A 19,654-nucleotide genomic window follows, 5' to 3' on the forward strand; every position below is an offset into this window, starting at 1 on the left:
TACATTATAAAAACAGTCGGAATCATTGAATTCAAACTATTCCAAAAAATATAAAAAGTGCATTACTTACCGAACAAGAAAAAGCCAGCATCGAATGTTCAGTATTCTTTCCGACGTTGAACGAAACATACCAAAAGTGTAAAGAAACTAGTGTGTGGTTTTCAATGAACTGCTTTTATTGCAAACGAACAAATAAATAAGACAAATAGCATTATTAGTTCATGTGTTAGTGCTTCATCGTGATGCTACCAGCCGTAGAATTATCAAAGCGCAGACGAAAAGTATTTTTAAGTGAAATTTTGCCTTTTTTATTATATGTACTATTTTCGTCGAACGTTCTAGGTGAGTTATTGGAAATTAATCATCGAATCGGATGTAACAAAAGTTTAGCCAAATTAATGCAAAGTGGATTGTGAAACAAGAAAAAATTAGATATTATGAACTTGTCATGATTTCCACTTTAATTTCGGATACAGTTGAACTTAAGAAAACTAAGAGCTTTAAGCGAATTAGTAACAATTCGATCTTTGTTGGCGTAAACCATGATAGTTTTCAATCTTACAATTAAAGTCATACCAATCGAGGTCGTCTTTACGAACAAACCATTTTGTTAAGCTGCTTTTTCGTTGGATTGAAAACGTGGATCAAAATTATGAGTTGTGGAATAACGGGGTTTTCCAATGTTTCATCAACAATACCTTATCAGTTTCATTTCCATTAGCATACCAATTTGACTTCTATGTTTTTCGAGCGGTGATAGTGTATGAGTCATACATTTTGTCCGAAACCGATAGAATTTGTAATTTTCATTCCATTAGTCACAAAATTCTAAAAATTATTTCGTAATTCATAAAATTAAAAAAAAAAAGCTAAATCCAAATCCATGTTCTTTATCATCCTCGTACGTTTGTTTTTTGTTCTCGTAACTTTGTGTGGTCCGCGACAGCTGAGTGGTAGCGCCGATTAGAAAATCGGCCCATGTGGGTTTGAGCTCACCATCTCGACTGCGTGGGTTCGAGAGACCGGACCCCTCGACTGTACGAGAGGACTGACTATCCACGTACACATAGGAAAAAGTGTTGTAAGCTCTTAACGGGGCAGGCATGACCAACAAGGTCGTTACGCCAAACAGAAGAGGACCTTTGTTTTTTTATTGGAAAATATTATTGAACTAATGTCCATAGTTTTTAACGTTCGTTGTTTATGGATCTTTTTATGCAGCTATCTATATAGACGGCCCACGGATATTAGCAGAAGGGAGCCGTGCGGAATGGAAATGCTTGGATAATGCGTCGAATCATCAGATGTTATCTTCGGTTGTATGGCGTTGGCCAGACAATAATGGCGGTGGTACGACCAAAAGAAACCCGTTGGTTATTTCAAACGTTGATAAAAGATATTCTGGAATTTACAAATGCTGCTCCAAAGATGACGAGTGTGTGGAACAGCTAGTATCGGTATTATTGGTGTTGCACTGCGATGGCACGCATGATTATACCGTACTAAATAATTCTGCCTTACAATTTGTGGTACTCGAGAATTCAATTGTGTTTGCTGTTTACCACAACCTTGACGGTGCAACTGTTGATATTGTAGACAAAAGTGGCCGTGATTTGTGCGATAACTTTCGCGAAAATTCCTGCAGACAAAAGGAAAACGATTTGGCGAAAACATACACAATTGAATATGCAACAGAAACGCTGAGCGGTTGGTTTACCATCACGGTTTCGTACGAGGATACAAAGCACATCTCCCATTTAAAAATTTTGATCGGAGGTAGGTTCACAAATGAAAAATTTACCTAATAAAAAGGTTCAAATGTTATTTATTGACATTTAAATCTATAATTAAATCGTTTATCATTGGGCTAGGAGCACCTTTGGTGGAAATTTTCCGCAACACGTCACTGCCAAGGGCTGAAATGGTTGAATTCACTTGTCACGGAATAGCATATCCTCGTCACGGAATAGTTTATCCTCGTCCGATAAAATTGGAATTTCTATTCATTCCATACTTACAAAATACTCCCCAAGAGCTACAAGTGGTAAGTTGTACTTTAGATAGTTCTGAAAAACTGTAGTGCATCTTTCCTAGGGTGTTAATTAAAGGTTACATTTGATTGATTTCAGTTCAAACAATCAAATGATATGTTACAAGCGAGTGCATCCACGCTTCTCAGGGTTCCGTCATCTGGACCTACTACCGTTATTTGTAAAGTATCTAATGATAAAGGAAACTCAACAGTAGAATCGTACTTGTATCCGGAAGACTTTAACGACCACGTCGAGATAAATGTTATATCTCCGGAAGGCGAGATTGTTTTTGGTGACACAGTTGTAGTGCAGTGCCTTTTGCATAGTTATTACAATTTCACAAACAACATAATTTTTTTTCACGATCCGTACGAGCTCGAGACAGAAGGATCAAATGTTAGGTTTGGTTGGGCGGCCAACTTTTCAATGTTTAACATTTCGTCAGAACTGTTTAAATGCCGGGCCGAGTTGGAGAATGGAACGATCAAAGAAGCAGAGTTAGCAGTAAATCTGACCGTTCCACGCGCACTACATTTCAAAAGTGGCAATGCCAATGAAACAACAATATATTTGAATCCGGGTGAAAATACTATGTTGGACTGTGAAGCGGACGGAAATCCAGTTCCAAAGATATATTGGTTCGAAAATGACATATTTTTCAAACACAAAAATGGTTCATACAACGCGACCCTGGACTCCGCAACGATCATCCAGAAATACAAATGTTTGGCCAAATCAAGAAAGGAAGAAATTTGGAAATCATGGACAATCAAAGGTAAATATTGAAGCAACTCCTAGGGTAATGATAGCAGGATTAATTAACTTATCTAGTGATTTTTTTATTTTCTCAATAAACGACTGTTTGTTTTATATTACTCTAGCGCAAAACCAAACGGTTCAAATAAACGGCCCGCGCAAAGTTTTTAAAAATAGTAAGGTTACATTCAAATGCATTGTTTCTTCGTCTGTGGATAGGAATGCTTCAGTTTCGTGGTACTTCTATGATAAATATAATAGTAACAAGGTACAGTTTCATAAGAATAGTTGTTAAAAACTGAATTTTTCTGATTGACGACCTATCTTATTTTATTTTGCAGGGTGCATGCTATAATGTTGATGGTTGCAACATACGCGGAGAAACATTAGTTATTGATCATGTAGACCCTTTTCACTATGGAAGGTACGAATGTTGCGTAACGAAAGGCACCTGTGCTGAAATTAATTTGTCTGTTTTAGAACCTTGTAAGTATTTGTTGGCGGAAATGTTGATTACACATGGAATGATTAACTTCGGTTCGATGAAATTGTAGATGGCCGTGGTAGTTTGATGAACAATGAGACCGCGCTCTGGAACGATGGCGGCGTCGACTTTTATTGTTACTTCCAATATGTGCCTTCGAATCCATGGGCATTCTACACTCCCTATGCGGTAGATCTCGAAGGGAAACTGGAAACAACTAATAAAGATGGCTTTAGAATATATGCTTACAAGGTGAGCTTACAATTGTTCGATACTAACTTATTTGAAATTATATTACATCTAGGTAACTTTAATCTTATCCTTTAAAGGTCGATCCTTTCTACCCTCCATACGTGCTACGTTACAGATTTCACATTCCTGGACCGATACAAGAACCAGGCACCGTCGATTGTTACAATTTTACAGTCTCCAGTTTAAAATCATATTTAATGGTACGAAATTTCCATGAGCCGATGAAACTCGAGATCTTGAAAACCAATGGAAGTACTATGACTGTACGATGCCAAGTATACGCGTACGATTTTAGAAGAGACTTCGTCATATACGAGGATGAAAGATTTTACCATGTAATGGCATATCAAGAAGGATATGCATGGGTCGTAAATCATTCACTGTACTTCAACACCAAGCAAGTCTCGTGCACGGGTATGCGAAAGACTACAGGGTACTTAAAAAAGACTCTTGAAGTTAACTTGCACCAACCTCAACAACAGCCATTTGATCAGGCTGTGGTTGTCATTTGCATTATCCTTGCTATTTGTGCAATAGTTTTCCTGATCATACGAAAACTGATAAATTCCCAGCGTAAGGCATCATTCTATGATGTCTCGTTCACTGATGAATCGTTGAATGATACCACTGTACAACTTGTTCCATCGGAATATGAGTTTTCAACGGATAAATTAACACTGGGCGAAATAATCGGACAAGGTGCATTTGGTGTCGTAAGGAAGGCTGTTGCTATAAACATCTTTGTCCATGAACCATCGACGACCGTTGCTGTGAAAATGCTGAAAGCGAACCATTCGGCAGATGCGATAAGCAGTTTGGCTACCGAACTCAACATGATGATCCAAACTGGACAACACATGAACATTGTGTACTTCTTGGGTGCCGTGACCAAAGACACACCGAGAGGTTAGTGTTATGGGGCATTTAAATGGGTGAGCGTTTGATAATCATATTCGATATTCGCTATTCGCTTCAGGCCAGATCATGTTAATTTTTGAATACTGCCAGTTCGGGAGCGTGGATATTTTCTTACGTGACAACGCGCAACGGTTCGTTAGTTGTTGGAACACACTGCAGAACTATGAACCACAAATGACACATGCAGATCGAGAGAACATTACTGATACTGGCGAGTGGCAGTTGAGGACTACAGATCTCATTAGCTGGGCTTCACAGGTGGCGAACGGTATGGACTATCTTGCATCCAAAAATATTCTGCACGGAGATCTTGCCGCCCGGAATGTGCTTCTCTACTCTCTGCAGGTGGTCAAGATAAGCGACTTTGGTTTATCGCGAAAACTAGAACGAGGTATATACATTAAATCAAGCGATAGTCCCCTTCCATACAAATGGCTCGCCTTGGAGTGCTTCACAAATCACACCTTCAGCGTAAAGACCGACGTCTGGGCGTTTGGAGTGTTCTTGTGGGAGCTGTTTTCGCTTGGTGCAATGCCTTATCCAGGTGTAACAGATGGTAAGAAGCTGTTGACTATGCTGCAAAACGCGTATCGTTTGGAAAATCCAGTTCACAGCAACAAGGAGCTGTATTATCTAATGCTGTCGTGTTGGTACGTCGCCCCGCAGCGTAGACCTGATTTTAGGGAATTGGCCTCGGTTTTTAACGCAATGCTGCCCGTGCAGCTACGTGATGTAAGTTGAACAATTTGAAGGATTAGCTGATAACAATTGCATTTAAAATGAATGTAACTTTTTCTCTCTACAGATCTATATAGCCTTGAAGAGCAAATATATCCAACAAGCGATTCTGACAAATGCTGCCGCTCCAACAGTGGAAGAAACTAGTGTATGATCGCAAATGGTATGCACGGTGAAATGGGATTGCTTAATGAGTTGTATTCAGTGGCGGATCTACCAATGAGCGGACTGAGCGGTCGCGGGGGGCCCCGAGCTCAAGGGGGCCCCGGGCTGATAAGCTAGCACAAAAAAAAACTCAAACTTTATTTATTACTCATCTTTCTCGCTTATGCATTACCACTTGTGTTCATACGGCGACAATGGGTCAAATAGCTTTTTTCTACTTTTGGCATACTTTGGTTCATCATTTTATATTCTGACTTGTTAAACCTTGATACCTTGCGTTTTTGTTTGTCTTGTTTCGTTTTGGTTTTTTTTTTCATATGAAGCGTTTGACTCAAAGCGTTGGCGAATCACGGGCAAAATAAAAAGCACGATACAGTCAGCGTGCTTATCATGTGTTCATGTACACAGCGATGATTGAGGGAGAATTATAACGAAATTTAACAATAGCTTCCGTAAATGGGGCCAACGGTGTGCCTCGCAAAGCCTGCATAAACTTGTTTTACTTGCAACTTGAGCAAACCGTTAGGTTTAATGATTTTTGAGAACTGTTTTGGTGGTTTCAGGATTTGTCAGTCATTTGATCATGTCTTTTGGATTGCTGGCAAGGTGTATAAATTAGAAGGTGAAGTCGTCCAGTGTAAAATGACATTTCATGACTTGACATAACACTTCTGGGTATTCATATGGGTTTTCAGGGGGGGTATCGGAAAAGTATTCGGCTTTTGACATAACTCTTCTCAAAAATGGCACCCCTTCCAAAGCGACATAATGTCACCTTCTATATTTATACACCTTGGATTGCTGGTACATTCTTGTCAGTTCGTTTCTTGTCGTCATCAGTAACGGATCGGCTGTAATCTACCAGTATAATTTCCCACCGTAAGTGTTTTTTGCTTAAGTTTCGTAGCAAGATTAGTATTGGGGGTTGTTTAATATTCGCAGGAGTTAATTATTTTACTGCTGTAGTGTAAAATTTTTTAACAACATGAAACGGCAATATCCTAGTGGTGCTGAGAAATGTAAAAAAAATTAAACAAAACCAGGAAGCAGCTGAAAAACAAAAAAATGCATTGCATAAATTTTTGCATCCTAGTGTCGAAGTGGAATCCTCCGAATCAAAAGATCCTAACGATGGTTGCAACAACAATAGCACACAACAACAAATGCCGGCCATCGTTAATAATAACTCAGAATATCAACGACAGATTATGGATAATGCATGGATGGATGATATTGCTCTTTGGCCTGTTATTGTTTCAGAAGAGTTAATTTTTTTTTTTTTTTATGCACGACATCCCCTAGTGGGACAAGGCCTCTCTCCGAAGAGAGTTTGTGTGACCGAAAGACGGTATATTATAGATCGGTGGTCAGCCGTTCGTAATACCGGGGGGTGCCAGACTCGAGATTCGATCCCACACCTGTGGCGTGGTGTTTCCTCGCGCTACCGCTGCGCCATGAGCACCCCCTGAAAGTTAATAGGTATGCGATAAAAAATAAACCCAAAATTCAGGGTAGAATGGAAAGTTTAAAAAATTTGTACTCAGACAACGGAGAATCATATTATAGAGGTCTTCACACTGATCATTTTTATAGAAAAAAACTGAATGGGTCTAAAGAAGTGAGAACGTGGCTAATATTTTCGGAAACCAGTAAAAGTGCGTACTGTTACCCATGTAAACTTTTTTCGTCATCACAGTCAAAATTGATTAAAGGGTTCAACAATTGGAGAGCAGTTTCAAATGTGTTGTGCGATCACGAAAAATCTAAAGATCACATGAAAGCTATGTGTACTTTATACAATAGGTCCTCTAGCAAAAACAGAATAGACTCGAATTTGGTAAAAGAAGAAGAAAAGTATGAAATTTATTGGAGAAAAGTGTTAAAAAGAGTAGTTTCTACCATAAAATTATTGGCTCGTCTTGGTTTAGGATTTAGAGGGCACAATGAACAACAAGACTCAGATCGAAAGGGAAATTTTTTGACCTGTTTGGATTTCCTGAGTGAATATGATGAATTTTTAAAGCTACATATACAACAATATGGTTTTAGTGGATAGGGAAATGTGAATTACTTATCACATCATGGTGTTGATGAATTCATAGAAATAATTGGAAATCGTGTACGAATGGAAATTGTCAAAGAAATTAAAGCAGCTTCTTAGTACAGCATAATTTTAGATTCTTCACCTGACATTACCCATATACAATTGTAGATCAATTGACATTCGTCATAAGGTATGTAACGGAATCAGGAAAAATATCAGAAAGATTCATAGAATTTATTCCTATTGTTAAACATCATGGATCATACTTAGAGAAAGAAGTGTTAAACATATTGGAAAAACTTGGATTAGATATACAAAATTGTCGTGGCCAAGCATATGACAATGCGGCAAACATGTCAGGAAAGTATAAAGGATTGCAGGCGCTCATCAAACAAAGTAATCCGACTGCAATGTATGTTCCTTGCGCTAGCCACTCATTGAATTTAGTTGGGAATTTCGGTTCTGAAAATTGTACAGCAGCAGTTCATTACTTTTTATTCGTTCAAAACCTTTTTAATTTTTTTTCTGTTTCAACTCATAGATGGAAAGTTTTAAACGAACAATTACAAACATGTGATAAACAGTCTGTATCTTTGAAAAATCTTTCGAACACTAGATGGTCGGCTAGAGCGGATGCTGTCCATGCATTAAATGTTGGATACAATCAGATAAGAGTGGCTTTGCAAAAAATCATCGAAAGTAGTACAGAAAAAAAATTACAGTGGTAGAAGCAAACTCTCTTTTAAAAAAAATAAATAATTTTGAAACCGCTTTAATGACGCCAACATGGAGTGGCATTCTAAAACGCATAAATGCAACAAGTAAATCTTTGCAGTCAATAGAGTGCAATATATCTAAAGGAACTAATTTACTGCACTCGCTGGTTTCATTTATTCAATTTTCAAGAGACGACTTTTCACATATAGAAAAAGGAGCTACGCAACTGTCTGGATTAACGTATTCCATTGAAGAAGAAAAAACACGAAAAAGAAAACGAAAGCATTTTTTTCCGAAACAGAACAGCAAGCACATGAGTTTACAGTCAAAGACGACTGTAAAAAAAAAAAAAAGTTTTTATGTAATATGTGACTCGATAAGAGAACAACTTACACAAAAAATTGAAGTTTATAAATCAGTCGTGGATCCATTCCGAATCTTTTTGGATTTGGACATGACAATTGAAGAAAGAAGAAGGTTGTCTGAGACGTTAAGGAGTATGTATGAAAATGACATAGACGAATTGAACCTACATGACGAAATAGAACAGTTTCTTATTTTTATTAAAGAAAATTATAACGCCAATATTGACGAAAATAACAGAACCACAATGTTGATATATGCACAGTATATAAGATTGCTAAAGAAATGTCGTGTACATTCCCTAGCGTAGAAACGTTGTTAAAAATATTTTTAACCCTTCCTATAACTAATGCCACCGGAGAGCGATCATTTTCTACAATGAAAAGGATTAAAAATTATTTAAGAAGTACGTCAGGAGAAAGTAGGTTAAATAATTTGTCTATAATATACATTGAACATGAATTTCTTAATCAAATTAATACAGATGAAATAATTCGAGAGTTTGCAAGAAAAAAATCCTGAAGAAAATTCATATAAGTTAATTGAGTAATGTTAGTTATTTTAATAATAATAAAATGTATAACGTAAATAAAATAAAATATGTTAAGTAAAGTTAAGTACAGTTTCACATAAATGTTTGAATGTATTTCTGATATTAGTACAATTAGACATATCTTTTGTATAGAAACATTTAGATAATGGAACGGCCTCGAGTGCCCCCGATTATCCCACCGCGTGGGGCCCCGAAATGGATTGATCCGCCTCTGGTTGTATTAATTATAGATTAAAGAAGATCACCGTTGAGTCTAAATGAGTTTAAACAGTACAGAATAATGGAATAAGTATCGAATATTGTAGAGCAAACCAGTTTTAAAAAAGTTACAGCAATGGTAGGTAAAGGTTGATAAAACCATAAACTGCTGATTATTTACATAATACATAATACATACATAATACATACTGAAACGATCGATCATGATCCGTACAGTATTCGCAGGGAAGTATATTTTGGTTATTGGTATTAGGTAGACGAAGGTCCACGGCAGGCGGCAGGTTTAAAAAATTGCCCTATACGTTCTGCCGGTTGCTTCGTTTAGCCAACAGTTTCACCAACGCTGTTTGCCCGGATCCGTTGACAGAGGTAAACGGTGCTTGATCGGAAACCGTCAGCAATGTCATGCCTCACACAGTATTTAGCTCGTAATGCGCAAGGGTCGTACAGATGAAGAAGGAAGAAAGCGTGGGAATTTGCTGTATACACAGAAAACTACGCAAATCATAAGAAAAAATAGAAAGGAAGAAGCAATTTTGCTGACAAAGGAAAGGGTAATTGTAGAAAACTGGAAATTGTGTAATTTAACCGAAAAATTAGACAATGTTGAGATTGAATAAACTGAATTGTGAACAGAATAGATATTCGCTCATATTAGCTATTAGAAAGAGTTAAATTTCGTGTATGATTCGGGGTACGTTGAGCAAAATGTAAACAAGTTACTAGCCAAAATAAAGTCCTCAGAGCTATAGACAGGCCTCCATAAAAGCTACGCAATTAAACCAACATGCCCTGAGTCATTCGTTTTCCATAGCTGTGAGTCAGGCTGTCATTTGGATTCTTTGACGACGGCAACTTTAAAGTCACCGTACCACGAGGTGCCGATAATCGTCGGGCTAAGTCAGAGGTGGAGGCTGATTTGCGTCGGCTTCGGGCTAGGTCAGGAGTGGGAGGCCGACGCACGTTGGCAGAATAAAACTAAGCGCGCAGCGAAGATAATACCAAATCGACCTTTTCCTGTAAAAACTAAATCGAAATAAAACAGCGAAAGTTTTAAAACGCCGCCGTTACGGCAGTTTAGTGAAAATCACCGTTTTTTATTATTTCGCACCACCACGGGAAAGAAGCAAGTTGCGTTTGCAACACAGTCACTATTAGCGGTACTGAAAAATGTAGAAACAACGGTTTATCAAAGACGTTAGTCAACATTGGTTTTTATGTCATTATGAGTTAAATCCTATCGAGTTTGAGTGCAAACAATTTTGGTTGAAAAAACGACGGTAACGCACTCTAGTAGTGTTGCAAACATGAAAACGTTTTTTAAACAAACATTTTTTATTTTAAATAAAGTTCTAGAACAAGACACGCATTTGGAATCTTAATAGAGGCCATATTGGATACCTCCATAAAGCATCACGTTTTTTTTAATTAACGACTGAAAGGAGGTTCATTCGATATAAACACCTTCTGCTGTGTTTTGTCTTACTTTATACAGAAATCCTTTGTAAAAAGGGATGGGCTTAGCTATTGCGATATTCAAATTATTTTGATAAGGACAGATGATGGGTTTTAACAAAACATAAATATTTTTATAAGTGCAAAGTAATGGACAAATAAATAATGCTCTCAGGCCAGTGTGTTACATTTCTTTGTGCTGATGATTAGGTTTGATTTGACTCATAACATTGCTATTGCACTTGCTCCAAGCTATCGAAGGATTTTTTCCTACATTATAAAAACAGTCGGAATCATTGAATTCAAACTATTCCAAAAAATATAAAAAGTGCATAACTTACCGAACAAGAAATAGTCAGCATCGAATGTTCAGTATTCTTTCCGACGTTGAACATACCAAAAGTGTAACGAAATTTGTGTGTGGTTTTCAACGAACTGCTTTTATTGCAAACGAACAAATAAATAAGACAAATAGCATTATTAGTTCATGTGTTAGTGCTTCATCGTGATGCTACCAGCCGTAGAATTATCAAAGCGCAGACGAAAAGTATTTTTAAGTGAAATTTTGCCTTTTTTATTATATGTACTATTTTCGTCGAACGTTCTAGGTGAGTTATTGGAAATTAATCATCGAATCGGATGTAACAAAAGTTTAGCCAAATTAATGCAAAGTGGATTGTGAAACAAGAAAAAACTAGATATTATGAACTTGTCATGATTTCCACTTTAATTTCGGATACAGTTGAACTTAAGAAAACTAAGAGCTTTAAGCGAATTAGTAACAATTCGATCTTTGTTGGCGTAAACCATGATAGTTTTCAATTTTACGATTAAAGTCATACCAATCGAGGTCGTCTTTACGAACAAACCATTTTGTTAAGCTGCTTTTTCGTTGGATTGAAAACGTGGATCAAAATTATGAGTTGTGGAATAACGGGGTTTTCCAATGTTTCATCAACAATACCTTATCAGTTTCATTTCCATTAGCATACCAATTTGACTTCTATGTTTTTCGAGCGGTGATAGTGTATGAGTCATACATTTTGTCCGAAACCGATAGAATTTGTAATTTTCATTCCATTAGTCACAAAATTCTAAAAATTATTTCGTAATTCATAAAATTAAAAAAAAAAAAGCTAAATCCAAATCCATGTTCTTTATCATCCTCGTACGTTTGTTTTTTGTTCTCGTAACTTTGTGTGGTCCGCGACAGCTGAGTGGTAGCGCCGATTAGAAAATCGGCCCATGTGGGTTTGAGCTCACCATCTCGACTGCGTGGGTTCGAGAGACCGGACCCCTCGACTGTACGAGAGGACTGACTATCCACGTACACATAGGAAAAAGTGTTGTAAGCTCTTAACGGGGCAGGCATGACCAACAAGGTCGTTACGCCAAACAGAAGCGGACCTTTGTTTTTTTATTGGAAAATATTATTGAACTAATGTCCATAGTTTTTAACGTTCGTTGTTTATGGATCTTTTTATGCAGCTATCTATATAGACGGCCCACGGATATTAGCAGAAGGGAGCCGTGCGGAATGGAAATGCTTGGATAATGCGTCGAATCATCAGATGTTATCTTCGGTTGTATGGCATTTGCCAGATAATGATTATATTGATTATGGTAAAACAACAACGTCCATAACTAACCCGTTGGTTATTTCAAACGTTAATGAAACACATGCTGGATTTTACGAATGCTGCTCCAAAGATGACGAGTGTGTAGAACAGCTAGTATTGGTATTATTGGTGTTGGACGATGGCAGGCATGATTATACCGTACTAAATAATTCTGCCTTACAATTGGTGGCACTCGGAGCGGAGAATTCAATTCAGTTTGATGTTTACCACAACCTTCTCGGTGGAGCTGTTGATATTGAAGACAAAAGAGGCGGTGATTTGTGCTATCACTTTCGCGAAAATTCCTGCACACATGATAAAAACATTGGATGGAAAGGATACTGGATCAAAAATGCGATAGCAGCGCAGAGCGGTTGGTTTACCATCACGGTTTCGTACGAGGATACAAAGCACATCTCCCATTTACAAATTTTGATCGAAGGTAGGTTCACAAATGAAAAATTTACCTAATAAAAAGGTTTAATTGATTTTCATTGACATTTAAGTCTATAATTAAATCGTCTATCATTGGGCTAGGAGCACCTTTGGTGGAAATTATCCGCAACACGTCACTGCCAAGGGCTGAAATGGTTGAATTCATTTGTCACGGAATAGCATATCCTCGTCCGATAAAATTTGAATTTCTATTCATTCCATACTTACAAAATACATCCCAAAAGCTACAAATAGTAAGTTGTACCTTAGATAGTTCTGAAAAAATGAAGTGCATCTTTCCTAGGGTGTTTATTATAGGTTACATTTATCTTATTTCAGTTCAAACAATCAAATGATACGTTACAAGCGAGTGCATCCACGCTTGTCAGGGTTCCGTCATCTGGACCTACTACCGTTATTTGCAAAGCATCCAACCGTAAGGGAAGCTCCATAGTAGAATCGTACTTGTATCCGGAAGATTTGAACGACCAAGTTGAGATAAATGTTATATCTCCAGAAGGAGAGATATTTTTAGGTGACACAGTTGTAGTGCAGTGCCTTTTGCATAGTTATTACAATTTCACAAACAACATAATTTTTTTTCACGATCCGTACGAGCTCGAGACAGAAGGATCAAATGTTAGGTTTGGTTGGGCGGCCAACTTTTCAATGTTTAACATTTCGTCAGAACTGTTTAAATGCCGGGCCGAGTTGGAGAATGGAACGATCAAAGAAGCAGAGTTAGCAGTAAATCTGACCGTTCCACGCGCACTACATTTCAAAAGTGGCAATGCCAATGAAACAACAATATATTTGAATCCGGGTGAAAATACTATGTTGGACTGTGAAGCGGACGGAAATCCAGTTCCAAAGATATATTGGTTCGAAAATGACATATTTTTCAAACACAAAAATGGTTCATACAACGCGACCCTGGACTCCGCAACGATCATCCAGAAATACAAATGTTTGGCCAAATCAAGAAAGGAAGAAATTTGGAAATCATGGACAATCAAAGGTAAATATTGAAGCAACTCCTAGGGTAATGATAGCAGGATTAATTAACTTATCTAGTGATTTTTTTTATTTTCTCAATAAACGACTGTTTGTTTTATATTACTCTAGCGCAAAACCAAACGGTTCAAATAAACGGCCCTCGCAAAGTTTTTAAAAATAGTAAGGTTACATTCAAATGCATTGTTTCTTCGTCTGTGGATAGGAATGCTTCAGTTTCTTGGTACTTCTATGATAAATATAATAGTAAGAAGGTACAGTTTCATAAGAATAGTTGTTAAAAACTGAATTTTTCTGATTGACGACCTATCTTATTTTATTTTGCAGGGTGCATGCTATAATGTTGATGGTTGCAACATACGCGGAGAAACATTAGTTATTGATCATGTAGACCCTTTTCACTATGGAAGGTACGAATGTTGCGTAACGAAAGGCACCTGTGCTGAAATTAATTTGTCTGTTTTAGAACCTTGTAAGTATTTGTTGGCGGAAATGTTGATTACACATGGAATGATTAACTTCGGTTCGATGAAATTGTAGATGGCCGTGGTAGTTTGATGAACAATGAGATCGCACTGTTGAACGATGGCGGCGTTGACTTTTTTTGTTACTTTCAATATGTGCCTTCGAATCCAACGGCATCATACATTTCCTATACTGTAGATCATGAAGGAAAATGGGTTCAATCTGCTAAAAAATATGCCCTTAGTATAAATGCTATCAAGGTGAGCTTACAATTGTGCGATGCTAATTTATTTAAAATGGTATTACATCAAGGTAATTTCAATCTTATTCTTTATAGATCGAACCTTTCTACCCTCCATACGCCCTACGTTACAGGTATCACATTCCTGGACCGATAAAACATCCAGGCACCGTCAATTGCATTGAAGGATTCTCATGGCAAAAATCATATCTAATGGTACGAAATTTCCATGAACCGATGAAACTCGAGATCTTGAAAACCAATGGAAGTACTATGACTGTACGATGCCAAGTACACGTGTACGATTTTAGAAGAGAGTTCATCATATATGAAGATGAAAGATTCTACCATGTAATGGCATATCAAGAAGCATATGCATGGGTCGTAAATCATTCACTGTACTTCAACACCAAGCAAGTCTCGTGTATGGCTATGCGAAAGACTATAGGATACTTAAAAAAGATTCTTGAAGTTAACTTGCACCAAAACATCCCCTTGGTACCTCATCAACAAACATTTGAACAGGCTGTGGTTGTCATTTGCATTATCACAGTGATTTGTGCAATCGTTTACCTGGTCATACGAAAACTGATGAATTCCCAGCGTAAGGCATCATTCAATGAAGCCTCGTTCAATGATGAATCGTTGACCGATACCGCTGTACAACTTGTTCCATCGGAATATGAGTTTTCAACGGATAAATTAGCACTGGGTGAAACAATCGGACAAGGTGCGTTTGGTGTCGTAAGGAAGGCTGTTGCTAGAGACATCTTTGTCCATGAACCATCGACGATCGTTGCTGTGAAAATGCTGAAAGCGAACCATTCGGCAGATGCGATAAGCAGTTTGGCTACCGAACTCAACATGATGATCCAAACTGGACAACACATGAACATTGTGTACTTCTTGGGTGCCGTGACCAAAGACACACCGAGAGGTTAGTGTTATCTTGCTCTTGAATGCGTGAGCATTTGATAATCACACTCGAAATTTGTTTCAGGAGAGATCATGTTAATTTTTGAATACTGCCAGTTCGGGAGCGTGGATATTTTCTTACGTGACAACGCGCAACGGTTCGTTAGTTGTTGGAACACACTGCAGAACTATGAACCACAAATGACACATGCAGATCGAGAGAACATTACTGATACTGGCGAGTGGCAGTTGAGGACTACAGATCTCATTAGCTGGGCCTCACAGGTGGCGAACGGTATGGACTATCTTTCATCCAAAAATATTCTGCACGGAGATCTTGCCGCCCGGAATGTGCTTCTCTACTCTCTGCAGGTGGTCAAGATAAGTGACTTTGGTTTATCGCGAAAACTGGAACGAGGCATTTACATTAAAACAAGCGATAGTCCCCTTCCATACAAATGGCTCGCCTTGGAGTGCTTTACAAATCACACCTTCAGCGTAAAGACTGACGTCTGGGCGTTTGGAGTGTTCTTGTGGGAGCTGTTTTCGCTTGGTGCAATGCCTTATCCAGGTGTAACAGATGGTAAGAAGCTGTTGACTATGCTGCAAAACGCGTATCGTTTGGAAAATCCAGTTCACAGCAACAGGGAGCTGTATTTTCTAATGCTGTCGTGTTGGTACGTCGCTCCAGATCGTAGACCTGATTTTAGGGAATTGGCCTCGGTCTTTAACGCAATGCTGCCCGTGGAGTTGCGTGATGTGAGTTGAACAATTTGAAGGGTTAGCTAATAACAGTTGCATTTACAATGGTTGTTTTATTTTTTTTCTACAGGTCTACATAGCATTGAAGAGCAAATATATACAACAAGCCATTCTGACAAATGCTGCCGCTCCAACAGTGGAAGAAACTAGTTTATGATCGCATATGTATATGCATGGTGAAATGGGATTGCTTCATGAGTTGCGATGCTATCCATCATGATGTTATCAGGATAGCAAGGAATTAGAGATTGAAGAAGATCATCGTTGAGTCTAAATGAGTTTAAACAGTGCAGAATAGTGGAATCAGTATCTAATATTGTAGAGCAGTTTTAAAAAAGTTACGGCAATGGTAGGTTGGTAGGTGATAAATCAATAAACTGCTGATTTTTCACGTAATGCAGGTTAATAAAAACATAATACTTCATGTAGTTTTTTTTGTGTGTACGATCAGTGCGCGATATTTAAAACCTGTTAAAATGTAAACGCTGAAACGATCGATCATGATCCGTACAGTATTCGCAGGGAAGTATATCTTGATCATTAGAATTAGGTAGACGAAGGTCCACGACAGGCGAGCGGTAGTGCAGGTTAGAAAATTGCCCTATACGTTCTCCCGGGTCCTAGGTGCTTCGTTTAGCCAATAGTCTCACCAACGCTGGCCGCCCGGATCCGTTAACAGATTAGCTTGATCGACAGCAATGTAAGTAGCTCGTCATGTTCAAGGGTCGTACAGATGGAGAAGGAAGACCCGACTTGACCCGACCCCAACTACATTCCCCACTCCACTTACATTAATTAATGCGATCTTGCGATCCCCAACTTCATTTATTCATGCGCCGCGTTTCACAAAAATGCTTACATTGTTTGTTAATCAAACTGCTAGTAAGAAGCAAACTGGTGACTCCATCAATCGGCGCCTGGAAGCTATGCAGTAGGTGGCACATCAATTAATTTGGATTACTTGAACCGTTGAATTTCCGTAACAAGCTTTGAATTTTCGGTTAGAAGAAGAAACCCGTTTTAAGTGTAAGAGGGCCCACTCTACAGAACGTTGTCAAAACCATCCCTTAAAACCCTTTCTAGACCAACATTATTCTTAGTGAAAGTACTAAACGTATCCCGTAGAACCTCCCTTAGCGCACAATAAAACCATTCATTAACACCAAAGCAATTGTATTGAGAGATTTCGAGGACAGTTTTTGTATCAAAGTATTCATTGTGCATTTGTTTTCGGGAACGGTCGTGGTAAATTATTATGAATTCTGCAATCGTTTATCATGACAAAATATTACTGCACAAATGTTTTGCAAAATAATTATTAATTCCTTAAAAGGCCTGAATTTGCTCCAACTACATATTAAAAAGCCTACACCTTATTTCCCATGATACAAAAAGTGTGTTAAGGTCTTATAATATTCAATTTTGTAAATGAACCATAGAAAGCTCGATTAAAACACTAATATGGCTGACCAATAGCTTGAACAAAAATAAATAATTATGCCAATAAACATGGATTCCATGGGCTTAAGTCCTTCAGATCTTATGGTCTAACGCTAACCTCTTTAAAACTTCTAGCTGTTTGTGCAACTGCTCAAATGCCCCGTTAAGTGCAAATAGTTTTAACACGACGTACCCAAAACCACCTTAAAGCCTAAAAGGCTTATATAAGGCTTATCACAAGCAGCAAAATCTGTCAAAATTTAGTATCAAACCGCAATCGGGTCCATTTCAACATAAATATTCGTCACGGTTTCAATATGTTTAAACTCAGTATCTTTTCCTGGCTGTCTATATCCTTTCTCTATCTCTTCCTATGTGAACCTTCTCTCTCTATCTCTCTCGATCTCTTTTTCTCTTACATTATATCTCTCCCGAGATTTATCACTTCCTCTCATTTACACTCTCTCTCTTTCACTCACGCACAAACAAACCCACATAAAGAGATCCTTTTCGATTAAAATTTGGTCAGTTTTGCGTAGCAGGCCCATTATTCCAATTGTCGATTCCGTGGCGACCTAAAATCAGACTTCGAGCTTTGGGCGTGCGTGTGTTTGTTGGGCCGATGACGACCTTCGGAAGGAAAATTATTATAGACAGGAATTTCATTACAGGAAAACTATTAAACAATCGGAATCGTCCAAAAGTTCACTGTATCGTTTAAGCGAACTTAACTCAACAATATGTCTATGGTTTTTTTTTCCAATGTGATAAAACTACATGTGATCAAAAGTTAAACTCTTGAAGAGGTATTTTTTAAATTTTATTTTAATACCAGAAACTATACTCTACTCGAATAGTACTAAATAAAACATGCTCCAATTGCATACTTTAGGGCGTTGAAAAGATTCCGGTAGTTACAGCATAAAATAACGTAGTGTAAACAAAGCTTCATAATGCCAAACCAGAAGATACGATACTTTGGTTAAATCTCAAACATAACACTAACCCCTTTCCATTCATTTCCTCGTTTCACTCTCGACCCTGCACAGCACCATCAACGTTGAGAGATTGTGCTCATTTCGAGGACGAAAAGAAATACAAAAATAGTGTATTGGATGCAAAATGTCCAACGAGGAGCCAAGAAAAAAAACCAAACCCCGAACAGCCACGAGCAGGGTTGCGGACGGAAAAAAAATCCTTCGAACACGTGTGACTAGCGTTTCCCCTTCCCAAGCGTGCCCCACAAACACGCGTACTACAAGAGACCCAGTGACCGAGGAACCGAGAGTCCCGGATAATAGAAATACTACCCCGCCGGTCCTGCCCTCTCACCACCCCCGTGGCCAACAGATTGGGTGTGAAAAGGTGCAACAACAGGGCGTGTGGAAAATAAAGCAAGAAAAACTTGACACGGGCACCTTGGCGTTGAAGGAGGAGGTAGAAGAAAGAAAAAAAAATGTCGGACAAGCTCTCCAAAGCTTCTTTCGAGGGCTTTTTTTCTTGGACACGAACAGCCCGTGCAAAGAAAGATGAGGAACGTTTGGGGAGAAAAATCTCAACTTAACATACCATGGTTTGAGGCGAACGAAAGGGGAGACCTCTCGAAAGGCGACAGGGAGTTCATGGAGGGAGAAGGAAATGGTGGAAATTACACTCTATTCCTCACTTTGCACGCCACATGACATACCATCTCGCCAGAACCGCGCGGAGTTCCGAACGGAAAGCGGAATTCTTTTTTAGCAGACTCCCAACGCTCCCAAAGGCGTACCGAGCAAGGTAAGAAGGGCAATCTTGAGAGAGAAAGAGTGCGACAAAAAAAAAGTCAGTGGGAAAACAAAACGAAGTGCAGTAGCGCAGAAACATCAGCAGCAGCTCGATACAGCTAACCACACGGGAGTCAGAGAACTAAGGGTTGAAAGGCGAAAGAAAGGATAGAAGAACGAGAAAAATCCTGGTCGGCACACCGAAAACGGAAATGCTTCCCGCAAAAGCTAACCCTTGGAATGCACGGACCCAGCACCCCCGCTGGGGGCGAGAAGGAAGAAAAGGGTGAACAGTGGAAGAAC

This window comes from Anopheles ziemanni, chromosome 3 (assembly GCF_943734765.1).
Source record: "Anopheles ziemanni chromosome 3, idAnoZiCoDA_A2_x.2, whole genome shotgun sequence".
NCBI lineage: Eukaryota > Metazoa > Arthropoda > Insecta > Diptera > Culicidae > Anopheles > Anopheles ziemanni.